The sequence below is a fragment of the Rhinopithecus roxellana genome, chromosome 12, assembly GCF_007565055.1.
Source record: "Rhinopithecus roxellana isolate Shanxi Qingling chromosome 12, ASM756505v1, whole genome shotgun sequence".
Classification (NCBI taxonomy): domain Eukaryota; kingdom Metazoa; phylum Chordata; class Mammalia; order Primates; family Cercopithecidae; genus Rhinopithecus; species Rhinopithecus roxellana.
This window is the reverse complement of record NC_044560.1, coordinates 10504541-10514359: the sequence shown is the minus strand read 5'-3', so window position 1 is coordinate 10514359 and position 9819 is coordinate 10504541. Positions and strand designations below refer to the sequence as shown.

The 9819-nt window shown below is 43.8% G+C and overlaps 1 pseudogene across 1 annotated transcript; it reads right to left on the bottom strand.

Annotated features, from left to right (window-relative positions):
• Positions 1 to 7333: 7333 nt before the first annotated feature.
• Positions 7334 to 8156, bottom strand: LOC104663213 (annotated as a pseudogene). The gene has a single exon (XR_748111.2). The product of XR_748111.2 is annotated as an E3 ubiquitin-protein ligase PPP1R11 pseudogene (transcript).
• Between the last annotated feature and the right edge of the window lie 1663 nt (positions 8157 to 9819).

The window sequence follows — 9819 nt, the reverse complement described above, 5'->3', positions numbered from 1 at the left end:
AGTGAGCTGAGATTGCACCACTGCACTCTAGCCTGAGTGACAGAGAAAGACCCTGTCTCAAAAAAAAGGAAAAGAAAAATCATGGTTGGGAGGGAACACCAAGGGTGTGGCCAAGCAACCATTTGGTAAGGAGATTCATGCAAATAGAAGAGAGCCAGACGCTGTTCATCTGGAATGGAAGGATGACCCCAAAGGCATTTTGGAGACTGTTGGGGCTGCTTATCCCAGCACAGGCCCAGAATGCTAAGGCCTTGGGAACAAAATGATTTCAGTGCTCCTTGGCCACCCCAGCTGCGTAGCTCAGGCTGCTCCTCCAGAAGGCACAGACAGTAGACCTTTGCGAAGTCTGCATGGTGCCATCTCCACTGGTCCAAAGAGTGCATGAGATGTGGGACATGCCTGTCTCCACCTACATTTTAAAGGATGGAGCCACCCGGAACCTTGGCATCATGACCCAGGCAGAAGCTATCACAAGGGTGAGACCACCTCAGAGAGCCTCCAACAGGGAAATCCTTAGCAGAGATGTGGGAGTGGGGCTGTTCCCAAGACCCTAGAAAGGTAGAGCCATGGGCATGCAATTCCAGCTTGGGACAGCTGTAGGCACCAGACTCTAACCTATGACAGGTGTGGTATGGGCTGGGCCTAGCAAAGCCATGGGAACAAGGTTGTCTGGAGGCTTGGGAGTCCAGTCCCTAACCTGGTGTGTCCAGATTGCAGAATATCGAGTCAAGAAAGAATATTCTGGAGCCTTAAGATTTAATGTAGGCCAGGCACGGTGGCTCAAGCCTGTAATCCCAGCACTTTGGGAGGCCGAGACGGGCGGATCACGAGATCAGGAGATCGAGACCATCCTGGCTAACACGGTGAAACCCCGTCTCTACTAAAAATGCAAAAAATCAGCTGGGCGAGGTGGCGTGCGCCTGTGGTCCCAGCTACTCAGGAGGCTGAGGCGGGAGAATGGCGAGAACCCGGGAGGCGGAGGTTGCAGTGAGCTGAGATCCGGCCACTGCACTCCAGCCTGGGCGACAGAGCAAGACTCCGTCTCAAAAAAAAAAAAAAAAGATTTAATGTTTGCCTTGTTGGGTTTTTTATTTGGTTGAGATCTCTTACTTCTTTCTTCTTTCCTACTCCTGTTTGGAATAAAAATGTCTGTCCTTGCCTGTCCCACCATTGTATTTAGAAAGCACATACCTTGTTTGATTTCACAGGCTCACTGCTGAAGAAGAATTTGCCATTTGTCTCAGGATAGATCACACTTTTTTTTTTTTTGAGACGGAGTCTCGTTCTGTCTCCCAGGCTGGAGTGCAGTAGTGCAATCTCGGCTCACTGCAACCTCCACCTCCCAGGTTCAAGCAATTTTCTGCCTCATCCTCCCAAATAGCTGAGATTACAGGCACCCACCACCACACTGGGCTAATTTTTGTATTTTTAGTAGACAGAGTTTCACCATCTTGGCCAGGCTGATCTTGAACTCCTGACCTTGTGATCCACCCGTCTCAGGCTCTCAAAGTGCTGGGGTTAGAGGCGTTAGCCACCGCGCCTGGCCTTTTTTTTTTTTTTTTTTTTTTTTTTTTTGAGACAGAGTCTTGCTCTGTTGCTCAGGCTGGAGTGCAGTGGCATGATCTCAGCTCACTGCAACTTCCATCTTCTGGGTTCAAGCGATTCTTTTGCCTCAGAGTAGCTGGGACTACAGGCATGCACCACCATGCCTGGCTAACTTTTGTATTTTTAGTAGAGATGGGGTTTTGTCATGTTGGCCAGGCTGGTCTCAAATGCCTGGCCTCAATTGATCCCCCCACCTCAGCCTTCCAAAGTGCTGGGATTATAGGCTTAAGCCACTGCAACTGGCCTTAATCACACTTTTGAGTCACTTATATCTGATTTAGATGAGATTCTGGACTGAAGACTTTCGAGTCGTTGCTAGAACAAGATCTTGGGAGCTATTGAGATGGAATTTTGCATGGAGAAGACCATGAATTTGGGGAGCCACGGGAAAATCCTGTGGTCTGAATGTTGGTGTGCCCCCCAAATGTATATGTTGGAACCTAATACCCAATGGGATAGTATTAAGAGGTGGGGCCGTTAGCAGGTGACAAGGTCATACGATGGGGTTAGTGCCATTATAAAAGAGGTCAGAAGGCTGGGTGCGGTAGCTCATGCCTATAATCCTAGCATTTTGGAAGACCAAGGCAGGTAGGTTACTTGAGCCTAGAAGTTCAAAACTAGGCTGGGCAACATGGTGAAAACCTGTCTCTATAAAGAATACAAAAACTACCCAGGCATGGTTGTGCGTGCCTGTAGTCCCAGCTACTCGGGAGGCTGAGATGGGAGGATCACCTGAGCCCCGGGATGCTGAGGCTGTAGTGAGCCTTGATCTTGCCACTGCACTTCAGTCTGGGTGACAGAATGAGACCCTGACTCAAAAAATAATAATAATTAATTAATTAAAAAATAAAAGAGGTCAGAAGGAGCTGGTTATCACCCTTCTGCCATGTGAAGGCACAGAGAAGGCACCATCTACGATTAGTAGGCCCTCATCAGACACCAAATCTTCTGACGCCTCCAGAACTGTGAGAAATAAATTTCTGTTGTTTATAAATTACCTGGTCTAGGATATTTTGTTGTAACAGCAGGAACAGGATAAGACAGTTGCCTAACATTGTGAATGTACTGGAAGCCACTGAATTGTACACTTTAAAATTATTGAAATGGTGAACGTTATGTGACTTTTACCTCAATTCAAAAAAGAAAAGAAGAACTGATATGTGCTACAAAAGGGATAGATCTTGAAAACATTATGCAAACTGAAAGAAGCCAGCTACAAAGGACCACATATTGTATAATTCCATTTTTTTGAAATATCCAGAATAGGCAAATCCACAGAGACAGAACGTCGATTGGTAGCTGCCTAGTGCTGGGGTGGGGGGTAAGGAGCAGGAGAAGAGGTTTGAAGGAAAAATGGGGAGTGACTGTTAACGGGTACAGGCTTCTTTTTAGGGTGATAAAAATATTCTGAAATTGATTGTGCTGATCATTTCATAACGCTGGGTATGCTAAAAGCATAGAATTATATTCTTTAAATGGGTGAATTGTATGAGATGTGAATTCTATTTAAATGTATTTGCTATAAAAAATTCTTGAGTGTGATAACAATGTTACCAGAAAGAGGTCCCAATCTAAACCCCAAGAGAGGGTTCTTGGACCTCACACAAGAAAGAATTCAGGGTGAATTTATAAAGTGAAAGCAAGTTTATTAAGAAAGTAAAGGAATAAAAGAATGTCTATTCCATAGGCAGAGCAGCGGAATGGGCTGCTCAACTGATTATACTTATCGTTATTTCTTGAGTATATGCTAAACGAGGGATAAATTATTCATGAGTTTTCCACGAAAGAGGCAGGTGATTCCCAGAAATGAGGATTCCTCCCCTTTTAGGACCATATAGGGTAACTTCCAGGTGTTGCCATGGCATTTGTAAACTGTCATGGCACTGTTGCCATGTCTTTTAGCATGCTAATGTATTATATTCACGTATAATGAGCAGCGAGGATGACCAGAGGTCACTTTCATCGCCATCTTGGTTTTGGTGTGTTTTGGCTGGCTTCTTTACTGCATCCTGTTTTATCAACAGGGTCTTTGTGACTTGTATCTTGTACTGACCTGCTATGTCATTCTGTGACTAAGAATGCCTAACCTCCTTGGAATGCAGCCCAGTAGATCTCAGCTTTATTTATTTATTTATTTATTTATTTATTTATTTATTTAGAGACAGAGTCTTGCTCTGTTACCCAGGCAGTTTGATCCCAGGACAGGCTGGAGTGCAATGGCACAATCTCATCTCACTGCAACCTCCACCTCCCGGGTTCAAGCAATTCTCCTGCCTCAGCCTCCTGAGTAGCTGGGATTACAGGTGTGTACCACCATGCCTGGCTAATTTTTGTATTTTTAGTAGAGACAGGGTTTCACCATGTTAGTCAGGCTAGTCTCGAACTCCTGACCTCATGATCCACCTGCCTCGACCTCCCAAAGTGTTGGGATTACCGGCGTGAGCCACTGTGCCCAGCCTGGTCTCAGCCTTATTTTACCCACTCCCTGTTCAAGATGGAATTGCTCTGTTTCAAATGCCTCTGACATATTTTCCCCCTCCCTTTTACAAGGGTCCCCTTAATCCTAAGGGTTATAGAGGGACAAAGATCAATCTTCTGTGACTTCTTCAGGCTGGATAGGGGAGATGATATTCCTGCCTAACTATTAGGGTCTCGTATTTAGGGTAGAGAGGAGTTCGGTCAGAAATCATCTGTATGGTGAGGGCTACTCATAACTCTGAGTTCTGACAAAAGGTGGTATCTGGAAGATTAATAAGTGTTCAATTTAAGAAACCATTGAGTAAGCTTATCCTGCATTCCTACACAAAGAGTACAATGGCAATATATTCCACAACAGTAAAGCAAAATAAGTTAAATTATCCCAGGTAAAGTAAATTAAGAAGGTTTCCCATGAACCAGGCAACTGTTGGAACCAAGCTGACATAAGGTTGCTAGCTGATTCCAATACGTGCCCAGAAATGGAATATTGGTCTAGATTTTTACATTAGCCATCCCTCTTGTTTCTTCTTAGCTGTAGCCAGAGATCATTGGTTGGTTCACAGGAATAAGCAGGGTCAGTCTAAATTGTAGAAAAAAACTCAAAACAACTGACGGGACTAGAACTTAATAACAAGTGTACCATAGTTCTTGAAACAATTTTTCTCTCTCCAGCCCTCATTTTTACTAAAGACAAATCATTGTAAGACTGATTTGTTTGCAAAATAAGCACTAGTCTTATTATACTTGGCCTGATTATTTGTATAAAGTGCAACAAGAATAATTATTTGCCATGTAGGCTCCTTTTTAAAATTGACTTTGATGGAACTTTGCTCCATAAGGAATCTTGGATAAGACTTTTTTTTTTAAAGTCAAGCCAAGCCATGAGTTATTACTGTCAAATACCTGTATGAGTTGGGTAAATTTCTTTCCTCTTGAGGTCCCAATATAACTTGGGGCTCCTGGGCCTGTCAGAAAGTGACATTCTTTACTTACCACAGGTCAGGAACCCTGTACAGGGACTGTGTAGACAAGGTATAAAGCCAGTTTTCCCAAGGGGCTTTTATTGGCTCTATATGTCAATTTTGATTCCTTAAAGGAAAGCATGCCATTCCAGTCAAAGCCTTGGTAAAATTACCAGTTTCTCCAATTGTGTCCTGTTACAAATGAAGACAGATTCTTACTGCACTTATGCAAATAACTATATTGCCATAAGTTAAAAATACTCACAAGTGGTTTCCAAATTCTGGATAAATAAGATAGAGAGAAACGAATATGCCCCAACTTTTGTTTATAGGAGTATACTTCACTCAATTATCAAAGACTGCAAATAGGCCTAGGCCGGGCGCAGTGGCTCATGCCTGTAATCCCAACACTTTGGGAAGCTGAGGTGGACAGATCACGTGAGGTCAGGAGTTTGAGATCAGCCTGGTCAACATGGTAAAACCCTGTCTCTACTAACAATATAAAAAATTAGCTGGGTGTGGTGGTGCGCACCTGTAGTCCCAGCTACTCAGGAGTCTGATGCACAAGAATTGCTTGAACCTAGGAAGTGGAGGTCGTGGTGAGCTGAAATTGCGCCACTGCACTCCAGCCTGGGCAACAGAGTGAAACTCTGTCTCAAAAAAAAAAAAAAAATGTAAATAACTTAAAAGTTATCTTGCCTCTGAAAAACAAAACAAAGGATCAGCAACATTTTAAGCAAAAAGTCATAAAAGGATTATTTCAGTCTTCTGTTATTAGTTCAGTCCATGCAATTAACACCTGTTCTGCTTGATATTCATAAACATTTTAGCTCTCTATGACAGTCCTGAAAGTTTTTCCTCTATTCTAATGTCACAATCTCCAAAGTTATCAGAAACCTGCCTTTAAGAGCACCCGTCAAGGCTGGGCACAGTGGCTCACGCCTGTAATCCCAGCACTTTGGGAGGCCGAGATGGGCGGATCACAAGGTCAGGAGATCGAGACCATCTTGGCTAACACGGTGAAACCCCATCTCTACTAAAAATTCAAAAATTAGCCGGGCGCAGTGGCGGGTGCCTGTAGTCCCAGTTACTCAGGAGGCTGAGGCAGGAGAATGGTGTGAACCCGGGAGGCGGAGCTTGCAGTGAGTGGAGATCTCGCCACTGCACTCCAGTCTGGGCGACAGAGTGAGACTCCGTCTCAAAAAAAAAAAAAAAAAAGAGCACCTGTCAAAGACCTATAGCTAATTATAAACCACCTTTCAAAGAGGATTAAAACAAGACAACAATTGTCTGTGGATGACAAAAAGTCTTAGGACAGCCATTGTTAAAGTCACATTTGACTAGGAATTGTGGTTACTTCTATGGCTTTCAATGATTTTACATAACAATGATAACTATTAATAACATAGGCGTTTCCCATAATTTTGGAACTCATACCAATAACATATTTATACAACTCTAACCCAAAGAAAGCCAAACACCGTTTCATATTTGACAATGCTTCCTGTATGACTTTTTGTGCGTGTGATTTTGGGTTATTTATTTTGTGCCTCTGTGGCAATGAATGAGATCTCAGTGGTGGTGTGGATTTGACTGGTCTCTACAACTGTGTATGGCGAAAGAACTGGCAAAAGAAAATGACAACCAGATCCCAGCAAAGGGGTAGGGAGGGCCAAGAGAACTGAACATCTGGGCTGGCAGAGAAATCAAAGCCTAGGAATTAAGAGGTAAGAGTGTAGTGTAGGGGATATACCCCCATCTCTTTGCTCCTTCCCTTTTCCTTCCTCTCCCAGGGACCCAGGTCCTTGGGACTCTACTGAATCTGTCTCTGAAGCTGAAAAACAAAAGGCTGAGGAGATAGTTGGCTCTAAGTGACCAGTTTCAAGCCAGCTTTGTCAGAAATCCTAGATCACAGGAGAGGGGTGGGAAGAAAGGATATGATTATTTCTGTTCCATCTTCCATTAGAGGTAAGAATGACAAGGAACTCTCTTGACTAACTCCTCTTGAGGGCATGAGGAGAGTTAGCAGAAGGGCTGGGAGCCCTGAGGTCTCCTGTAGGACCTCATATCCCACAGGCAAGGACTAAGAATTAGGATTAAATATTTTAGTGGGATAGCTCTAAACCAGTATTAGCAAGCACAGTCAGGGTGAGAATTTTTGGAATCTGACTGGGACCCTGGCAGTGAAAGCTGGGACTGTTGAAAACCCAATTTCCGTGTTTGCTACTCAAGTTGAGAGTGCACCGCCAAGATAACCCGATCCCAGGACAGGCAGTTTGACAGCGAGAACAAAAGGAAGAGGCTGGGACCAAGGTGCCTAGATCCCTCGAGAGAGAAGGGTGGGTATTGGGAGGAAAAATGAGAACTGGGGGAACTCAGGAGTCTGAGTTCTGAAATAGCAGCAAGTCAGAATTCCAGGATCTGTCTACCCTCCTCTTCCTCTTCCCTCTGTCAGGCAGAAGAAAGAGAAGGAGGGTACTGGAGAAGAAGCCACATGGATACATTCAGGAAGGGTGGGGGAAAGAGGAATTTAGCGCTGCAATGGCCCTGCTGGGGGCTGGGAAGGGTCAGGAGGCCCGGAAGGCGTGGTGGGGGTCGGTCCCAGGGTTGCACGACGCCATCCTTTGAGGTGGCCACGTACACAGTGTGTATGACCACAGCCCTCTTATTCCTCCTCATCACGTTCCGTGGAGCTGTCGCCAAAAGCCCGGGGTTTTTCATAAATACAGCAGCATTTTGATGAGCGGCGGCGCATGCGCTCATTGTCCACCGTGTCACTTGTCCATTCCACCTTTTTCTCTGGCTTCCGTTTCCAAAGTTTGATGGGAAAGCTGTGGTTCTCGGGCTCGGTTGTCACGGTAACCGTTGTCTCAGTGCCGGTCTCGCTCAGCCCAGCCCCTGCCTCGGCCATGGCTTAAGGCTCAGGAGAGGGAGGAGAGGAGGAAGGGGGATGAGACACCCTTCTCTTTTTATGCCTCTGAGGTCTAGGCTAAGCAGTATTGGATTCAGTGGTAGCCAGGATCCTCCACCTTCTTTTTACCCCCTCCTCCTGGGCCTCCTCTTCTCCACCCATGGGGATAACCTGACCAACTCCACTTCCAGCTCTGCTTCTGGGTGATTTTTTTATACAAATAAGTCAAATATGTCATTTTTGGACTTTAGGGGATCTAATATCTAAAACATTAATTAAGTCAGAAAAAGATATAATTTATAATTTGATTTTGGAAAGTTTGTCAAATATCAAAGGTTTAAAATACTTGCTATTATAAAATAGAATTCTAGGTCACCCTAAGTTATTCATTTAGCCAAAAATAACTCAAAACATTTTAAAAGGCATAAAACTTTACTTATTGATAGAGGGAAGACTTAGCTTTCCAAACAATCTATCTCTTGTCTTTCCTTTCTTTTTCCTGTGGTTTATTCAAAAGGCAAACAAAAATCTTCATTATCCTTTAATATTACATACAAATCTTGTTCATGGCCAAGCCTGGTGGCTCATACCTGTAATCCCAGCACTTTGGGAGGCCAAGGTGGGTGGATTTTTAGAGGTCAGGAGTTTGAGACCAGCCTGACCAACATGGTGAAACCCCGTCTCTACTAAAAATACAAAAAAAAAAAAAAAAAAAAAAGCTGGGCGGAGTGGTGTGCACCTATAGTCCCAGCTACTCGGGAGGCAGAGGCAAGAGAATCGCTTGAACCAGGAGGTGGAGGTTGCAGTGAGTTGAGATCACACCACTGCACTCCAGCCTGGGCGACAGAGACTCTGGCTCAAAAGAAAAAAAAGAAAAAATAGAAAACCCTGTTGTGCTTTTATTCCAATGTTCAATTTATGGAAAAACTTTAATTTCAGCCAATATGTTTACACACAGAATGTTATATGTAAAATGCTTGTTTTTTGGTACTGTAAGGAAAAATTAGCATTTAGACAAAAAGTTTTTTTAGCAAGGTAATTTTACTTTTTGCAGAAAGGGTGCTTTTTGCAGATGGAACAATAACGAGAGCACACCTGAACTGAGGGAAGCAATGTTTACTTTTTTTTTATCTTTTATTTTTCTGAGACGGAGTTTTGCTCTTGTTGCCCAGGCTGGAGTGCAATGGCGCCATCTCGGCTCACCGCAACCTCCGCCTCCTGGGTTCAAGCGATTCTCCTGCCTCGGCCTCCCTAGTAGCTGGGATTACAGGCATGTGCCACCACGCCCGGCTAATTTTTTTAGTAGAGACGGAGTTTCTCCATATTGGTCAGGCTGGTCTCGAACTCCTGACCTCAGGTGATCTGCCCACCGCGGCCTCCCAAAGTGCTGGGATTACAGGCATGAGCCACCGAGCCCGGCCAGCACTGTTTATTTTTTAAGCAGCTTGTTTTTGCTACTGTGTTTTGTCTTCACTGGCTGGAGCTAGACCTTACAATTTAAACTAAAACCTGACTGGCTAATATTTTAAAACTTTTTAAAATAGGTAAAGGCAATAGAGAACAAAGGAAAAGAGGAAGTTGCTTGCGAAAGGACTTAGAAAAGTAATTATATTTTTAAATAAGGAAGAGGCATAAGCTGCAAGTTGGAACATGCCTGTGAGCACGTTTAGCATAAATAGTTTGATTAAAGTACAAGTACATCGAATGTATTTTTAAAAAAATATTTAATAGCTACATAGAATAGGGCTTAACAGAGAGTTATTAGCACAAAGCAAGGAGGCTTGAAAGAAGTTAGTTTTTTTTTTTTTTTTTTTTTTTTTTTTTTTTTTTTTTTTGAGACGGAGTCTCGCTCTGTCGCCCAAG